Source organism: Agelaius phoeniceus, unplaced genomic scaffold (genome assembly GCF_051311805.1).
Source record: "Agelaius phoeniceus isolate bAgePho1 unplaced genomic scaffold, bAgePho1.hap1 Scaffold_105, whole genome shotgun sequence".
Classification (NCBI taxonomy): Eukaryota; Metazoa; Chordata; class Aves; order Passeriformes; family Icteridae; genus Agelaius; species Agelaius phoeniceus.
The window spans coordinates 3,205,808-3,224,007 of record NW_027509873.1 but is presented as its reverse complement, the minus strand read 5'-3'; the positions used below and the strand labels follow the sequence as shown (position 1 = coordinate 3,224,007).

Below are 18,200 nucleotides of genomic sequence, written 5' to 3'. Positions count from 1 at the left end.
TCTATTGAAGCATAAAGAATGGTTGAAATGAGATCTTTTCCAGCTGTTTCCATCTTGTTTACCTTTTGGGGGACCAAGGTTCTGTGCTGCAGGTGAGCTGGGTGTGTGCAGAGCAGTGCAGCCCCAGAAACCCCTTGGTTTGCCCAAAGGTTGCCATGCCTTGCTCCCAGGTGTGCCCAGCTCTGGCAGGAGAAGGAGCCCGCAGCGCAGTGGGCACCGTGCCCTGCCCAGCCAGGGCTCTCTGGCACAGAGCAGCAGCAGCGCCAGCGCCGTTCAGCTGCTCCTGCCTTGGCTTCCCTGGGACACAGGAGCCTCTGGAAATCAGCACCGCCAGCCGCGTTCCCAGCTTGGAGCAGCTGCTGCTGGCGGGCAGATGCTGCCAGTTCCACTGCTGCCAAAGGGGAAGAAAGGCAGAGCAGGGGAAGAGATGTACATACACAGCAGCCCTGGGAACATCCAATAAACATGCAGATATATGGGGTGATTGGTTAGGAATTACTTCAGCTGCTATGCCAATAGTGCTTTCTCTCCTGGTTCTGTACAATGCTTTGGGCCATTTTCTTGGTCTGGTTTCCTTTGCTTGGGTCCCATCTGAATGCTCACTTGGGGTACAGGCTGTAGGTGCTTGGGGCACTCTTGGAGTTCCTCTTGGATCCCTTGAACAACAGGGTTTGGCCCATGGGGGGAGTTTGTGCTGCTTTGTGTCAGAGGAGAACTTCCGAGGCCATTTTGTGTTTGCTGTAGGGGAGGTTGGTTACTGCTTTGCATAAATTCACAGACTAACATGCTTTGTGATGCTTTGCTTTGTCATACTTTGCTTTGTGATATCAGGGCATGGTTGCCACATCGTCGTGGTGACATCAGAAGGTTGCCTTGTTGCACGGAAGGCCTCAGTGCCAGAGCAGCCCTAGGGCTTGCTGAGATCAGGAGCATCCTCCTGATTGTGGCCTTTGTCAGTGTGTAGCTGCACACTGACAGGAGTCTTGGCTTTTGTAGTGTTGGGGTAAACTTGAACAACAGTGCTACAATGATTGAGCAACTCGCTGCTGCAGTTTGCACCATGTATGGCACTGTTTATTCCGCCTATTTCATGACTAGCCTGGCAAGTAAGTAGAGGTTTCAACTCTATTTAGGTTAGGGTGTAAGCTAACCTGGCTTTTGCATGTCTTCCTGCTCTTTCTTAGTGACTGGGTTGATTTTGAAAGAGAAAGAGCATTAGGATGCCAGTGGTTTGGTAAAGCTCCTGTCAGGGCGTTCAGCTAAAAAGGGGGTGCCTGTAGCCACAGGGGCAGCATTTGCAAGGGAACCTGCAGGGCTTCCGTTCCCTCCACGGGAGAGTCTGTGGCAGCAGAGTCTGTCATTTCCTCAGTTTGCTGGATCAAGCAGGACAACTTCCAAAATGCAGACTGGGAGGCCTTCTCAGAAGGCCTTCTAAAGACTTTGTAGTTCTCCCCAGAACTGAGAGAAAGCTTCTTTTATTCTAAATTTTGTAATGAAAGGATTTGACTGTCTATTTTGACCCTTGACTGAGTGCTAAAATAGTGATTCCCTTTGCAGTGAAGTGCAAACTCTAAAGCCATGAGTGTCTGCTCCTGAGCCCTGGAGCTGCTGCTGTGCTGTTTCACAGTAGAACTGCCACAGCTCAGGGGGATTTTGGGGAAGCTTTTCTGGGTGACTGTTTTCAGCAACTTAATGGGAATTAGTGCATGCAACTTCTGTTTTTTAAAAAAGTACCTGAAAGACAAGAGAACAAGAGCTGCTTTATCTGTTGAACAGAACAGAAGCATGGAGTGTTGAAGAACAATTTGCATTTCCTTGATCACGTTTGTATTCATTTACTGGCTAAACAGGCCAAAGTGTAGGCACAACCAAGATTATTGTCCTGATCTCTTGCTGGCTGTGTGAAAGAAGTATGTCACGTGGAGGGATGTTGATAAAGAAAAATACTCTCTGTTTGGGTTGACTTCTTCTCTTCTGTGGGATTCAGCAGCCCAGGCAGTTTTCTCACAGCCCTTGTTCATTTTCCCTTGCCCACTCCAGATCACATGATCCGTGTATTCAGAGGTGCTGATCCTGAGGTGAGTGAGAAAGGAACATTTCATGTTCCTGGTGCTTAAGAATTGTAGAGCAAGCTGTGAGCTTGACCTGTGGCCGCAGAGTGTAGAGGGCCAGCTGGGTAGGCTGAAAGAAAATCCATTTCCATGTCTGCAGCAGCAATAACAAAGGCATCACTGGCTTTTTCCTGATTTTCCATTTCAGAACTTTCAAGGAATGAAAAGCTCATTTTGCAGAGAGAATGTTGCTTCTTGATAGTAGCCAGGGCATAATGTCTAATTCAGAACTATTAGCAATTCTGTTGAATTAGCCCATTTAAATTCAGTCGCAGTGACTTAGAATCCCATTGTTCTCAAAGTTTCTGATTTGTCCTTAGTACAGCTGGTTGTAGAAATAGAGCTGAATAGAATAAAGTGCTGAATAGAAATAAGGTTATAAATTATAGGTAACTTTCTGTCCCTCACACTGCTGTTTGTCCACAGATCACAGAACCAACAGCAGTCTCTCCTCTGGCTCCCTCTGCTCATGGAGAGGAGGCCAAAGAGGAGGCAAATGAGGTGGATGAGCGCCAGCCTCCAGCTGTGGTCACACCACAGCCTGACCATTCTGAGCCAGTAAGTGCCAGTTGTGTGTGCTGCTGTCTTTGGTGCAAGGCAGAGCTGCAAGTTTCTGACCAGCCGGCACTTGCTGTTGCTGGCTGAGGATGCTGAGTGCTGGAGTCCTGCCAGGACCTGGTGATTGCCCCCAGCCTCTGACAGCTGGACAATGGGCTTTGATCTGTCATGCTTAGGCAGCAGCTTCCTGGCATTTGGACAGGGGCCAGCCTGGAGCATGAATGCTCCCTGATCCCAGAGCAGGGAGCATGTCAAAGACACTGTGCTCAGCCTTGTCAGATACACAGGGGACACTGTGGCGTGGAGGGACCTGTCCCCCTGCATGGACTGGCCAAATAGCTGCAGGCACAAAAAAATGCTGATCTGACCACACAAGCTCTTTGTGGTGCTTTGTCCCCACAAACTTCTTGGGTGTGCTTACTTGGGACTATTTCAGAGACACGCTGGGGATGTAGAGCTGCTGCTTGAAGTCAGGGATTTTGGTGCCTTTGTTGTCAGGTTGCTCTTCTGCCTCTTCAGGCAGAGCAGCCAGTAGCAGAGCAGATAGGTGCTCTGAGTCTGCCTGTTTCTTGGTCTTTGATAAGCTGCAAGGAGATGACTGTGTTGTCCACGAAGCTGGGGGGGGCATTCTTGTCTAGTGTGGCAAAAGAAACAAAGTGAGTAGTTCTGAACCCTTCTTCTGAGGCAAAACCCAGACGCTGCATGTGGCTGTTGATACCTTCTATTGTGTAGTTTGCTTTGAAAACTGCATTGGAGCCTAGAGTGGGAGCAAAGCTGCAAGTCCTTGACTGCTGTCTTGTAATGCTAAATCCAGGATGTACACCTTGCAATGATGCCTGCTGTATCTGAAGTGAAATGGGCACCTTTGTGGCTGGGGAGCTGCGTGGGCCAAAAGGACGCAGGGCTGGCGGCCTTGAGCCGCTGAAGATGAGGCAGCGTGTGGCCAGGGGGCCAAGAAGGGCCAGGGCACGGTGGCCGTGTCAGCAGCAGGGGGGCAGCAGGAGCAGGGCAGCGAGCGTGGCCTGTGCTGGGCAGTGCTGCGGCCACCGCTGCAGTGCTGGGTGCAGCTGTGGGCCCTGGGAAGCAGAAAGTCCTTGAGGGGCTGCAGCGCGTGCACAGAAGGACAGGGGAGCTGGGCAAGGGGGTGCAGCACAAGGCCAGCGAGGAGGTGCTGAGGGAGCTTTAGCCTGGACAATGGGGGCTCATGAGGGACCTTCAGGCAGACTTCCATAGATCCCTGCCTTAGATCCATAGATCCAATGCTCAGCACAAGGGCTGTTTCCCTGCCAAACATCCCTTCACTGCATCCAAGTGCTTTAGACACTGGAGTAGGTAACACTTTCATATTTTGTTTGTTTATTTGTTTGTTTGTTTGCTAGAAGGAGAAGCCTTGTGTAATTTCTCCTTCTCCAGGGAGCAAGGGAGCTTTTTCTCAATCTTTCCTGCCCTTTTCCAGCACTGGTGGAAACACATCACTTTCAGGTTAATGGCTCCCGTGTCTTTTGGCAGCCCAGGGAATCAGTGTGTGTTGTATTTGGGAATTGAGCAGGAAATCAATGCCCTTGCATTCCAGCTGGTGCTCAGAGATTAGAGGAGCTGGGAGGGGCTGGGCTGCATTTCTGATTCCAGCCACTTTAGCACCATCAGTGTGCTCGAGTCCAAGAGAAGAACTTGCCCGAGCACAGATGCACAAAGAGTGCAGTTCCCAGTGCAACGCTCTGGGTCTGATTGCATTCCATAAGGACCCACACGCTCCAGATTCCCCAAGAGTGTGGGTTACTGAAGCAACAGGAGAGCAAGTTCAGGATGGCTGCAGATCGGGGCACTGCTACCGAGTGTTGATGTGTGTAGCGACAGAAAGGACAGTATTGATTCAGGGTGACCCCCAGGTGGTGAATAATGTGCTTTGACTCTGTGATTTAGAAGGTTAAACAAATGCTTTCTTAAGCTACATTATATCACACTAGTACTATATTAAAACTATACTAAAGAGATACTATACTAAAAAGCTACTAAAGAAAAACTTGTGACTGTCTCCAGACAGTCATGACACAGCTTTTATCTAATTGGCTAATCAAGCTAAACAACTATCACTAAAATCCAATTAACAAATCACTTTCAGTAAACAATCACTAGAACACATTCTACATGTACTAAACAACAAGAACAGCAAGTAGAGATAATAATTGTTTTCTCTTCTTCTCTAAGTTTCTCACTACCTCCCCTTAAAAAAAACCTAGGAGAGAGAATTATATCTCTCTGTGTTCAAAGAATGTAAATACCACAGTACAGTAAAGAGAGATTATAAAAGTGAGATCTGTCTGTCTATCTATCTATTTGAATCTTCCTGGCTCTGCTCCAAAGCAGTGGAAGATGCAAAGCTCACCTAAAGGCATCCCTTCAGGAGAGGAGTAGAGACAAGTTCCATTGACTGATCCTGAGCAGGCAGAGATGTTTCCCCCTCCAGAGATGGTTGTTTTTTCCCCTCATGTTTTCTACTCCAGCCTTTTCTGACCTGAAGCCTTCTTTTTATCCTTTAAATTTTTGCATGTCCTAAGGGAGTGGAACTATCCCATGCTGTAGCTGGGGTTTGTTCACTTTGCCCATACATGCATTACATGACACATGGTTTCCTTTGCTGGCATCCCCAGGGTTGTGTAAGTGCATTTGTTAATAGGGCCTTATGAGAAACTGTTACTGCTGGTCAGAATTCTCAGTTGACAAAAGAGGGAGAAGAAACACCTTGGTCCTCCTCCATATACTGAGATGGCCATAGAGGTTCTCTGACTTCCATCAGAGATCTTTGCATGCATCCTTATCTCCTGAATGACCCCATTTTCTAACAAGAGTGTAGATGTCAGGAAGGAGGAATGCTGGTGCAGGCCTGAAGGGAATGTGAACTCCAGAAGTGTCTCTCACAAGGAGTGAGCTCACCCAGGAAGCCACCTGCAGGGCCAGGATGGAGCTGTGGGACAGGGCGGGGTGTCAGTCACCACTGAAAGACAAAGAGGACATGGCAGAAGCAGAGGGAGGCCTTCACCAGACCCTTGAGAAATGCCACACCTTCCCTGTCAGCTGCCTGAGAGGCTGTTGGAGCTTCAGCCCCAGATGGCCCCTGATTGTAGGGCCAGGGTCACTTTGGAATCTGTGCCTCCCCACGGGCAGAGAAGGACCCAGCAGAGCAGCAGCACAGTGCTTTGGGAGCGTGTGAGCCCAGCAGTCTTTGAGTCTTGGCCCACAAAGGTCGTACGGGAAGGTGAAACCCATCTTGTCTTGCTTTCTGTGCAGGTGCTTCTAGAGAAAGAGCAGGAGCAGACTGCCTTATCTGAGATGCCATGCCAGATTCAGGGAGAGCTGTTCCCTGCCCGAGAGCAGGAAGAGCAGCTCAGGCAGCAGGTGGAAGAGCCACAGGAGAATGGCCAGGTAAGCCTGACTGGCCAGGGGACAGAGGGAAGGGCAGGAAGAGGGGCATAAACCAGAGCTCCTGGGACTGAGGAGGCCAGGAAGTCCCACAGGCACTGAAAGGACAGAGCCTTGGAATCTGCAGAGACCAGCACCGGGACAGGATGGTTACAGTGGAAGCAGAGCTGGGGAGGGAAGCAGAAAGAAGGGGCTGAATAAATGTGATTTTGAGGCTAAAAGAGGGAAAAGCTGATCTTGATGGCAGCTCTCAGTCACTTGCTCTGCTTTTGTGTGTACAGAACATCAAGGCAGAGCCACAAGCAGAGCTGCCTGAAGCTCAGAGTGACATCATGGCAGCAAAGAGGAGGAATGAAGACATCCAAGAGGAGAAGAATCTCCCTATGCAGAGGGGCAATCAACAAAAACAGGTGAATGAAGGAATGGCAGCCACTCCATTCATGAAAGAGAGTCCTTTCCGTTGTTGTTTACAGAAAATTGATGAACAGGTGCAGGCACAGCTGCAGGAAACTGAGGCTAGGATCAAGGCAAGGAAGAAGAGGCTAGACGAAAAAATTAAAATCACCAAAGAGAAAATTAATCGCCTCCTTCAGGAACAAAAGGCTCTAGAAAAGCAAGTGAGTGAAACAGCAATAGCCACTGCAGTCACCCAAGGGGTGGTTTCTGCCCTCCTTGCCTTTCCAGTGCAGAGCAGCAGGGGGTGGGTGATGCCTCTGAGGCCATCCTGATGAGGCCTCTGTCAGAGCTGCTCTGAAGGGCACTTCCTGGTCTGCTGAATCTCAGCTGATGCTCTAGACAGTGGCATTACTCCCTTGGCCATTTAGCCAGCACTCATCCGAATGAACTCCTGCTGGCTTCTTCCAGGTGACCTTGTTTCTTGAGGTGTTTTTGCAGGTGAACATGGTCACTCGCATAGATCTGGAATACGAGCTACAAGCTGTCTGTATCCCTTGTGAATCTGCTCCTGTCCTTTTCTTTACTTTCTTCCCAGTCAATGACTCCTGGCTGACGGGGACAAGCTGTAGTCTCTGACTGCTTTGTTCTGTTTGACTTGAGGTGGAAGTGTTGCCATCCTACCTGGCAGCCTGCAGAGAGTTCCAGCAAATGATGGGCAACCAAGAGCCCCGAGGCTGGCATGAGGCCCAGGAACTGAACCCTCCAGAGATGCTGCAGGATGAGCACCTCCCGAGGAAGGTGCAGAAAAAGAGAATTTCATGGCAGGAGGTAGAACATTAGAATGAGGAGCTGCAAATGTATCTGCAGACCTAGGAGGGGGAAAGGAGTCTTTGGGAGGAAGTGGAGCAGTCGTTGCTGCAGTCATCCTTTAGAACAAGAAACTGGCTATGACCTCGAGTAAAACCAGCCTTTGGTTTTGACCATTTGGTTTCACAAGTGGACATCCAAAGCAATCCAGTTGAAGAGCTCTGCATGTGGCTGACAGCAGCTTCCTAAGGGCCTGCATTTCAAATGGCAATCTCTCTTGCATTTCAGGGCAATATCTGCCACACCTTCCTGACATAAACTCATTTCTTGTCTCAGATCTACACCGACTCTGACACTGAACCTGCTGCAGAAGCAGCAGTGCTGTCCCAAGGAGCCTTTGCTCTCCAGCTGAAGAAGTGGGGCCTGAGCACTTGGTTCACCTCCCGTGCTGACCCAGCTGCTGCTCAGCAACAGGAGATGGCGGGTGACTCCCTGGAGCAACTGAGTACGTCTGGTATCTTTCTTATCTGAGGGACAGTGTATTGTGTGCACGTGTCAGCATAGCTGTGCCAAAGGGTTCTCCTCGGTTTAGTGTCACAGAAGTGCTGGCGTTGCTCCGAGGCAGCAAGAGAGAGCTCTGGGTGTTCCTGCTGCCTCTGAGGGCAGCTTAGACTGGCTGGAGTTTGCCTGGGCTTCCCTCTCTGCCAAAGGCAGAAGCAGGGATTGTTCCTGGATCAGCAGAAGGCTGTGACTGCTTGAGTCCTAGCCACTGGCAGAAGCTCTGCTGAGATCAGTCTCTAGGAGAACACATCAAGCCCTTTGTGATTCTGCAGCACAACCTAATGAATCTGCTTCTTGCCCTTAACAGCTGCCAGTGCTGTGCTCTCAGAGAAGATCTGGTAGGGTTGAGAAGAGAGCCCAGTGGATTCTGTGTCTACCATCACCTGTTGGGACAAAAAGGGCACTGATCTGCATCTCGGTGTGGCTGATCTCAAAGCCCATCGTGTTGTGTCCTGAATGGGGGCAACAGCTTGTACAGGGCTCAGGCTCCCTCTGGCTTCTTCCAGTCAGTGCCTGTCAGTGCTCATGCTTGGGCTTTGCCAGCCTTGTTGTGGTCGCTGCCCTGCCCCTGAGGGCTGGTGGGAGTGCAGAGGCTGGAGCCTTCCTTAGCTGGGAGGGTCCCGCTGCTGCCCGGCTGCTGCAGCGCGGAGCTGCCTGAGGCAGCAGCCCCTTCTCTGGGCCGGCTGCTGCGTCGCACGGCCCGGACTCACAAGAGGGTCAGCATCTCCTCTGGGCAGCTCTCTGTGTCACAGGGCGCCTGAGGAGCACTGCTGTCCTCTGTGCCCATGCCCGCCGTGCCGAGTTGGGAGGATGGGGACGTGTGCGGTGCCGAGAGGGCGAGTGCAATGGGAGCGACTGATCCGCGCTGTCGGGGTGGAGAGAAGCGGCGTGGTTCTTCACGCGGGGCACGGGCAAGGGCGTCTTTGAGCTCAGCCTGCTCATAAAGGGTGAGGGTCCTGATGCTGAAAGCCCCGTCGGGATTGCTTCTAGCATGAGCTGCTCTGGTTTACAAACGCAGAGGCGTTCTTCTGGCAAACTGCTGCAAGCTGGAAAAGATGGGAACACTTGGCAATAATTCCTCCTGTTCTGAACTTGACATCTGTTCAGAGGAATTGATTCTAGATGTCCAGGTGCATTTAATCTTAGCAAGTAGGAAACCTTTTCTAAATCTCACAGTGTTTATTCCCAAGAAAACAAAGGCACTGTTAGTTCCAGCTCTCCTTAATGTTTCTAGATGACAAACTTACTTGCCTTGGTAGGTGTTCTCTTCTGGTCTATGAATGTATCTCCCTGTGCTTCCCTGTGTGTCTGCTGTCAAGAGGTCTCTCACTTCAAAGGATGCTAGAAATCAGTCTCTGTGCCAGCCACTTGTGCTGTGGACCTGCTGTTCTTTTCTTGTTGTTCCAGTTCCTGTTCCTGTTGTTCTTAGCCAGCTGTCCACAAAGGGAGGGCTCAGAGCCCCAGACAGTGGGGCTGCCTTTTGTATCTCCTAGAAGCTGGGATCTCTGCTTTAAAGTGAACATCTTGCATTTTGTTTCCCTCAGGGAGAATGGCGAAGATGGAAAATCCTATTATAAAATACATTGAACTGGAAAATATTGGCAGTGGGTGAGTCCAAGCAATGCTAATTTTACCAAACTATGCATCAGGTGTTTTGCTGGTGGAATAGGTATCAAGTGTGAAGTCAGACAAGCTGCAAATGTGTTCAGGCACTGGGCTTAGATTGTCAGTGCTGATCAGAATTTCTAAGTGTGCTCAGAAGGCATTGTCAAAGACATCTCCATGCTTCCAGTGTCCTGCAGGTCTTAGGCATTTACAGCACAGATCTCCTGCGTGGGCTGGCTTTCACTGCAAGATCTAAATGGCTTCTCCTTTCTCTGCTTCTCTTTTGTTTCTAGGACTTTTGGAGATGTTTGTAAAGCACTCGACACTGCCACAGGAGGAGAGGTAACTGTCAACAGCACCTGCAGATTCTGCTGCACTCGAGGGCTTTCCCCTCTGGTGTGAGCTGTGGCTGGAGCTTTGGGCAGAGCTGTGCTGAAAAGGCACAAGAAGCACAGACTGGTGCCAGCCCGCAAAATGCATTTGGGACTTTGTCCTCCTCAGCTGCCGGAAGGAAGGCACGGAGGGCAGCGGTTCCTTTCAGAGAAGGACGCGCTCACTCGCTCTCCATTGCTGAAACAAAGGTGGTGCCTTCGAGCACCTCACTGCTCTTTGGGGCTACAGCTTCAGAGTCCTGAATTCTCATTTCTGGCTGCCAGCAAATACATCTGAAAGTTACTGGTAGTTCCTTAGCCACCTGCTGCACTTGGGAACTGCACACAGGGAGAGATCTGCAAGGCGTCCCTGAAAGCCCTAAGCCCTGCCCATAGCCCAAGATGTATCCACAGAGTTTTAAGGCATGGATTGCTTCTTCTGAGTCGCAAACAAAGCAGCAGAGAGTGTGGTCAGAACTTTGTGGGTGATAACTGAGACACTGCTGTTACCAAGTGGTCAAGGCAAAATGTCAGAGGCCCCACGTGTCCTGTAACTGGCTCCCAAGGGAGCAGAGAAATGGGCTGTTGGAACGTCAGTTCCTAATTACTGCAGTGCCTAATCACAAGGCAGTTTGGCACAGCTCAGCTGTGTCATTGCAAAATCACTCGCTCCATGTGCCTTGTGGTCTTGTGCCACCAACCTCTCAAGTTACTGATTTTCAATGTCATTTTAGGTGGCCATAAAGAAAATACATCTTCAAGGACTGAGGAAGAAGGAACTAAAAGTCAATGAACTCATGGTCATGAAGGTGAATAGGAATCCCAACCTGGTCAATTGTTTAGACAGGTGAGTTGTGCTTTTGTCCCATGAATGTTTGTTCACATATTGCAAACATGCAAGGTAAAATCCCACTTTGGTCACTGGCAGAAAATAGAGCTGTAATTATTGGCTAATTATTATTGCTCTTTTCATCTCCAGTGGATGGGAAGAGATTGCATTTTGTCTGCATGAGTCTTCGCTGGCACATGGTATTTGAAAATTGTTCAAAAGCCCGGATGAGTCGTGTCTTACTAAATCAATGATCTCTATATTCACAGCCACCACTTTGTTTTGGAGCTTGATTTTTTTCAAGTGTCTTCTTACGTCCAGGTAAACTAACAAGGATTTCCCTTGGATTGTTGCCACTGTTTTCCATTGCTATGCATGCCAGGAAGACTAGGTGCTTTTTTCCAGAAACACCATACGTGACAGGTTTTTTATCTGGGCTGTTACTAAACTGCACATTTTGCTTGCTGCCCATCTAAGACATCTCCTTTTTCACAGCTGTGCCTTTCTCCTTGAGACTGCACAGATGGCAAACAATGCACAGCCAAGAGGGAATGTCTATTCCTTTATTTTGTCTTTGTCTCAAAGGGACCTGAAAAGAAGAATCAACCCGTCTTTTCCACACAGCAACCTAGCCATGTACATTCATCTCCACACCCTTGTTTCCTTCTTTCAGCTACCTTGTGGGTGAGGAACTCTGGCTGGTTATGGAGTACATGGATGGAGGCACTCTGAGCAATGTCATCAGCAAGACCTACCTGTCTGAAGATGAGATGGCAGCCATCAGTCGGGAGGTCAGCAATCCCATCCGTGTTTCCAAGGGCTTGGGCAGGATTGTCTGGGAAACAGGGGCTCAGAGCTGGAGTGATTTCCTGTGCCAAGCTTTGTTTCTGTGTTGCTGCTATTCTATGGGCAAGTAAAAGCATCTCAAGTGAAAGGCCTGCCAGTGCCCCTGCACTCCCTGTACTCAGTGCCAGTACTCTTATCTCCTGCTGTTGTATTCTCGCTCTGTCTCTTGTATTTGTATTTGCTGTTCTCCACCCTGCCTCTCTAAATGTTTGCCTGGAGTCTGTCTTCACTGCATTCCTTGCCTGTAAAAGCAAAGGTGCTGGTGGCAGGATTTGAAATGATCAGCAAAGAAAAAAGACTCATTTCTCACAGTCCTCAGCTGAAAAGGATAGTAGTGCAGCCAAAATGCTCTTTGCTTCCGGAAAGTGACTGGTGGGATACTTCCAAGCCTGTGCTGAGGCCAGCAAGAAAATCTTTGTCATGCAGCCTCCCACCCAAAAGTGATCCGCTTCACACCAGAGGGAGGGACTTTTCCTTTCAAAACCCCTCCTTTGTCCTCTGCATGGAAAAAGCACATCCACTGCAGCAGGAGTCATCCTGGCTGGTTTGCAGGGCACAGCCTACAACAGCAGGTGCTGTTGCTCTTTCAAAAGCTGATGTGCCTTTCCTTAGAAAGGTCCTGCTCTGCAAGTGTTGGAGCAGCAAGCTCTTCCTCTCAGTGGCCATTACTGTTCTGCCATTACTCCCCATTCCCCTGGAGAGGGAATCTTTTAGATTCTTTGTTTCCTTTCTTGTGTGATGAAATCACATCACTCATTTTTGCCCTCCTGTTTCCGTTTTCTCGCTCAGTGCCTGCAAGGACTGCATTTTCTGCACTCAAACCGCGTCATCCACCAAGATGTGAAGAGCTGCAACATCCTTCTCAAAACCGACGGCTCTGTCAAGCTGGGTCAGTATATTCTTGGTCAGGTGCAGCGTTCCAGGGATGTGGGTGTGGGGCTGCTTGGAGTGACTGCCAGCTCCCCAGAAATGGTGCTGGTGGCAGTGCAGGGACCCCTGCTGCGAGCTGAAGGCACAGTTGCAACGTGCACAGAGGTATAAGGAACCACAAGCAGTCAAGAGTGGCGTTGCTCTGTGTGTGTCCCTTCCAGACAGAGGGAGCTACAATCTAAAGCTTCAGGGGCATAAAGTCCACTGCTGTGAGCAGCCTTAAGAAACCTGGGTTTTTTTGGAAGTGGCCAATTCCATACTCCCTTGGCTAAAGCCCCAAGGAAATCAAGCGTGCACAGTTCTCCAGGAGATTCAACAGCACATTCTTAGCCTGAGAGTGGGGAATTCTTTTGCTTGGTTTCCTAATTGGAGCTGGCTTTCATGGTTTGTTGTTTTCTCCACAGCTGACTTTGGCCTCTTTGCTCAGCTCACCCCTGAGCAGGGCAGACGGAGCTGCGTGGCCGGCACTCCTGGGTGGCTGGCGCCTGAAATGGTGACAGGTCAACCATATGGCCCCAAAGTGGACATATGGTCTTTGGGAATCGTGGGCATCGAAATGGTGGAACGAGAAGTTCCTCACTGGAATGCAACTCCTGTCTTGGTAAGGTGCAAATACTCACTGATCCCACTGTCTTTCTCACCTGTCCCATGTTCTGTGTGCCATTGGACAAAATCCCATTGCCATCTGCTGGCACCACTTCCACCAAGGTCTCCTTCTAAAAATGCCCCTGCAACACATCAGCATCTGCTGTAGCTTTGGTTGTATCAGAAAGGGAAGTGGCAGTTCAGAAACCTAACCAGTTCAGAAACCTGCCATTTTGGCCTCCAGCCATGCCTGACATTTCTCACTTGTTTTTTGAACAATGTTGGAACTCTGTTTCTGAAGGACAAGAATTTTTCAGTGGAGAGGGTAGACATGTGATAAATATCCTGAGAAATGGAGGTTAGACCTTCCCAGTTTCAATTTTATAGAAAACATAAGAAAACAAGGAAAAAGAAAAGTAAACAAAAAAGAAAAAGAGAAAAAACCTACTACCAAAGCAATGCCCAAGCAGTTCTGCTTGCTTTCTCATTTTTTAAACACAGCTCTTCTCTTCCATTCTCTAGCATCTTTTCCAAATGCTGTGGGTCTTCGAAACTTTCAGGCTTTCAAGTCATCTGTACATGGTTCAGTCATGTGTGTGGGTGGCCTGGATAAGTTTAGGATGTGTTTTTCTCCGACTGCAGTTAGAATTGTTTGCCAAACCCTTGGCTGTTTCTTGGTACTTTAACAAGTTGATGAGCTTGCAGGCAGGTGCCTGGGCTGGGATCCAACGTGGGCAGTTGACACCGGTGCTGTGTTTCTTTACCACAGGAGCAGGGCCATCCCTGGCCTGCACAGTTCTAATGACAGGGAGGACTCCAGCTCCCCACCATGGCCAGTGGCTGAGCTCAGCTGAGAGTCAGGATAAAACCCTCTTTGTCACCTCTGGTGATGTGGGAAAAGGAAAGAAAGCCGCATAAATTATTTGTACACAAGGGGAGTGCATTGCCATTTCCAGCTTTGAAATTCTCCTTTGGGTTAAAGAGGATAATAGCAAAGTCTCTTTGGTCACCATCTATTTCAGTGCCACAAGCACAGAGTTATCGTTACAGTGGTGGGCATTTTTATGGAGACTCCAAGGCCTCTTGCCATTCATATTTTTGTCTATTTGAGATGGATTCTGCAAGTTGAGGTTTGAATAGCTCCAAGTTGGTGTCCTATGTTTCTAAATACCATCTTGCAAAAGCAGAATGAGCTCTGTCCCTCTGACTTGTCAGCATGTTAGAGCTTGGTTCCACACGAACCACACTGGATAACGATCAGCCAATGTCTTGCCAATCTACACTGTAATTCCTTGGCCTGAGGAGTATCAGAAAGACCTGCTGAGCTCCATGGACACTGTCAGCTGCATGGAAGTGAGCATCCTTGGCCTTGCTGAAGAAACTGGAGCTCAGCTTAGGTTAGATGCTCTTGAGCAGGAGAAAGGCTGGAATCGTCAGGTGTTTCCAGAGGCCGGCGTGCCCAGAGGGACTGAGCTCTGGGGAGCAGCTGGATGTTTCTGCACATCATGGAAAGGGATTGCCAGACAGCTCAAGCCTCACCACAGGCAAACACTCCCCAGCTCTTCTCAGGCAACATTTGCTTTGGGTTTCAAGTTGTTCCCACTTGTCTGTCTGTGAAGATGCCCCTAAAACCACAAGGCAAGCCTCTCAGAACTGGTGTTACATTTCCAGAAATGAAGAAAAGAAGCCCAAACACAAGAAAGTTGCTAAGGCCTGGTTTTTAGAGAGGAACTTACCCCACTGTGCAGTTTCTTCTCACTGGGAAACATGCTTCAAACTGGGGCATGAGGGTGTAAAGGCCACAGAGTCTCTTCTGCTTCTTGTGCAGTGCTGCTGAAACACTCAGTGATCGTGTTTCTCTCCTAGCCCAAGCCACATTCTGCACGTCACCAAGCCAGAGCCTGGTGATGTGGAGAGCCTGCCAAAACCTCCCATTTGTTTCCTGGCACTTTCTGGGATGGGCCTACCATTAATGCATTGACTTGAGTAGCCAAATGAGTAGAGGGTGACCGTAGGGATGGAACCTCTCCTTCTGATTTGACCATGAAAAGTTTTTCTTTTCCATGTAAGGAAAGCAGAAATTTTCAGGCTGCTGAGAGACAGAGCTGCAGGTGGCTCCTGTGTGTCCAAGGAGGCGTCTTCATCCCAGTACATTTGTGCATGCATCTTAATGTGTCTGTGTTGAAGATGAGATTCCAAATGTTTGTTTCCTTACCTGAGGAACACCTGGTGGATTTCCTTTCTTTCCTTCCAATTCCCATTGTTTTCAAGAACAAAGCAAAAAGCTTGATTAGTTTTGTTTTATGGCAGCTGCTCTTAAGGGACCAAGAAGCACTGCAGAGATACTTTTCCATGTACTAATCCTTGGATATAGTAGAGTTAGTATAGCAAAGTCCTTCTTCCAAAAAGCCTCTCAAGCTGGTATGAATCTTCAGGGAAGGAAATGTGCTTGTGGTGATGTAGTTCCCACTAACTAGGTCAGTCAATGAAATCAGCTGCCAAGGCAAGATCTGTGGGATGTTGGAAAAGCTGTGGCTGCATCGGAGTTTGGGTTTTTGGTTGGTAAAGGAAAGTCATCTCTGGGTCTCTGCCAGGGCAGAAACTGCCACTGCAGAGTGGAGCTTAATCAATGGGACCCAGGAGAGCAGTTACAGATAGGAAAGAAGCAGGTGTAGCCTGGTGTCTCCTTTTTCCCCAGCCTCAACTCCTGATAGCCACAGGAGGAAGACAAAAGCTGCAGCAGCCCAACCTATTCTCATCTTGCCTGCGTGACTTCCTGAGCTGCTGCCTGCAGAGAGACGAGGCGCGGCGCTGGTCTGCCAAGGAGCTCCTGCAGGTAAAATGTGAAGGGGCTGCAGGTGAAACAGGGTCTGAGGGATGGGCTCCTCCTCCACTCAAGTCCAAGGCATCAGATGAGCCCCCTTCCTCCTCACCTCCACTCTTGGTGCTCTTCAAATGAAAACAGTGAGGAATCCTAGACTGGGCTGGGCTGGCAGGGCCCTGTAAAGGTCCTGTGGTGCAAGTGTCCTGCAATGAGCAGGGACATCTTTAAAGAGATCAGGTTGCTCAGAGCCCTTTGCCACCGGAGCTGGAATGGTTGCAGGGATGGGGCACCTACAAGCTCTTGGGGCAAGCTGTGCCAGGGTGGCACCATGCTCCGAGTAAACAAGTTCTTCCTTAGACCTACTCTGATTAGATGCCCTTTGTGTTTAAAAATATTTGTCCATATCCTATTGTAACCGACCCTGTTAAAGATGTCCCCCACTTTCTTCAAAGCTACTCTGAAGTCTTGGAAAGTGGCAATAAAGTCTCCCTGGGGCCTATTCTTCACAAAACTGAGTAACTCCACCTCTTCTCCGCATTTCCTGAGCAGAGAGGTGCTCTGTCCTCTGACTGTTTCTGTTGCCCTCTTTTCTAATTTGGTGGAGTGTTCAGTTTTATCCAATGGCAAAAGAATTGAAGCAGAGCAATGCAGGGTACAGAGACATGAAATGGTGGTGGAGGAACCCAAGGAAGCCAGTCCCAGCTGAGCAGTCAGAGATTTGGCTGTGGCAGGAGGGGCTGTGGGGGCTCACTGTGAGCCTCTGAGGGGCCCTGGTTTGTGCCCCCCAGCCCACCCTTGGAGGTTTCTGGCACGCAAACAGGGACAGCTGGGAGGGACTTGTCCCAGCCCCATCTGCTGCCTGGCACGCTCAAGCAGACGGGAACTGCGCCAGGGTTACTGCCAGGTTGTGTGGCAGAGAGGGAACTGCAGGACCCAGTGCCACTGGGCTGGCCCTGCTGGGAAGGAAGGTGCCATCCAGCACACGAGGGGCAGGGCATGGAAAGACAGACATTGCTTTCTGTCCCTGTGGGAATTAGCACAGTGCCTGTCTTTCAAAGACAGGGACCTATGTGAGTCATTGGAGTTTCCTGAAAGGAAGATAACCCAGGGACAGAAAGCACCATTTCTAGAGCACTGGCAGGGCAAAGATCCCAACAAGATAAAGAAACCTGAATAAATGGATGAGTGGGATTCTGGGCCAGGTTTGCCTGTGATGGCAGGGTCCTGCACATGACTGCTGGGTAGCAGATGGTGCCATTGCTCCTCTTTCTGGGTCTTTTTAGGACCCAGAGCAATCCCGATTGAGCCTGTGAAGCACTGAGCTTGGAAAGTAATGGTTCACTCTTCACTGTTCTTTGTCTTTTTGTTGTTTGTTTTTTGTTTGTTTGTTTGTTTGTTTTAATTTGTTTGTTTTATTTTTTTTTGTTTTTGTATTTGTTTTTGGGTTTTGGGGTTTTTTTGTGAACAGCATCCATTTGTAACATCAGCTGAGGCTGCATCCACCCTGAGACCACTCATCATCTCAATGAAGAGGAGGATGGAGAAGCAAACAGTGCTATAATCATATCAGGACCATTTTCTCCATAGCCATCTTAGAGTAGGATTTAGAGTAGGACTGTAGAGTAGGATTTAGAATAGGAGTATGTGGAGAAAAGACAAAAGACTGCACAATTCAATGTGAATCAAGGACAAGCCATTTATTGTGCTTCTAAACATAGTTTATAATTAGTTCCTATCCTATAGGTTTCTATAGACATGCATTGTTTGGTTGGTTGCTGCACTTTGTCCAGCATCTCTTGACTGGTAGCTCTATTTTGTCCTGAGGCAAGCACTCATCTTTTCCTTAATCTAATTGGTAGATGCTGTAAGGGTCATTTTATTTGGGTTGCTACCCCTTTGTCTGTCAGCAACTCTTCTGCTTCACCTTTTTATCCACAAAGTTGAATGCAGCTTTATTAAAAACCTGACCTAGTTCTAGAAGGTTAGTTAGTTTAGTTAGCTCCAGAGGTTAGGCTGGTTCATTTAGTGCCTGTCCATTTTTCTGCAAATACCACCCTACAGGATTATAGAGTAGGATTGTAAAGAAATAAAGTTTCTGAAACTTTACCTCATCTGGAAGAATCCTTTCTTTCTCACCCTGTGAACAAGTGAGCATTTCCTTCTGAGTTGTCAGCTGTCTATCAAAAGGTGCAAATGGCTTCTTTGATGTTGTGAAAAGTACATATTACAGGATAGGCTCTTCACAGATATTAAAATGAACATATATATATATATATAAATTAATATACTATATGTGTTATGTTATCTTAGTCAGTAGTACTGTATTTTTTTCAGTAGTGTGGTATGTTGCGGTGTGA

The 18,200-nt window shown here is 48.8% G+C and overlaps 1 pseudogene; it reads left to right on the top strand.

The window, feature by feature from the left end:
* The first annotated feature begins 784 nt into the window (after positions 1-784).
* On the top strand, positions 785-17,404 carry LOC143692795 (uncharacterized; annotated as a pseudogene).
* The last annotated feature ends 796 nt before the right edge of the window (positions 17,405-18,200 follow it).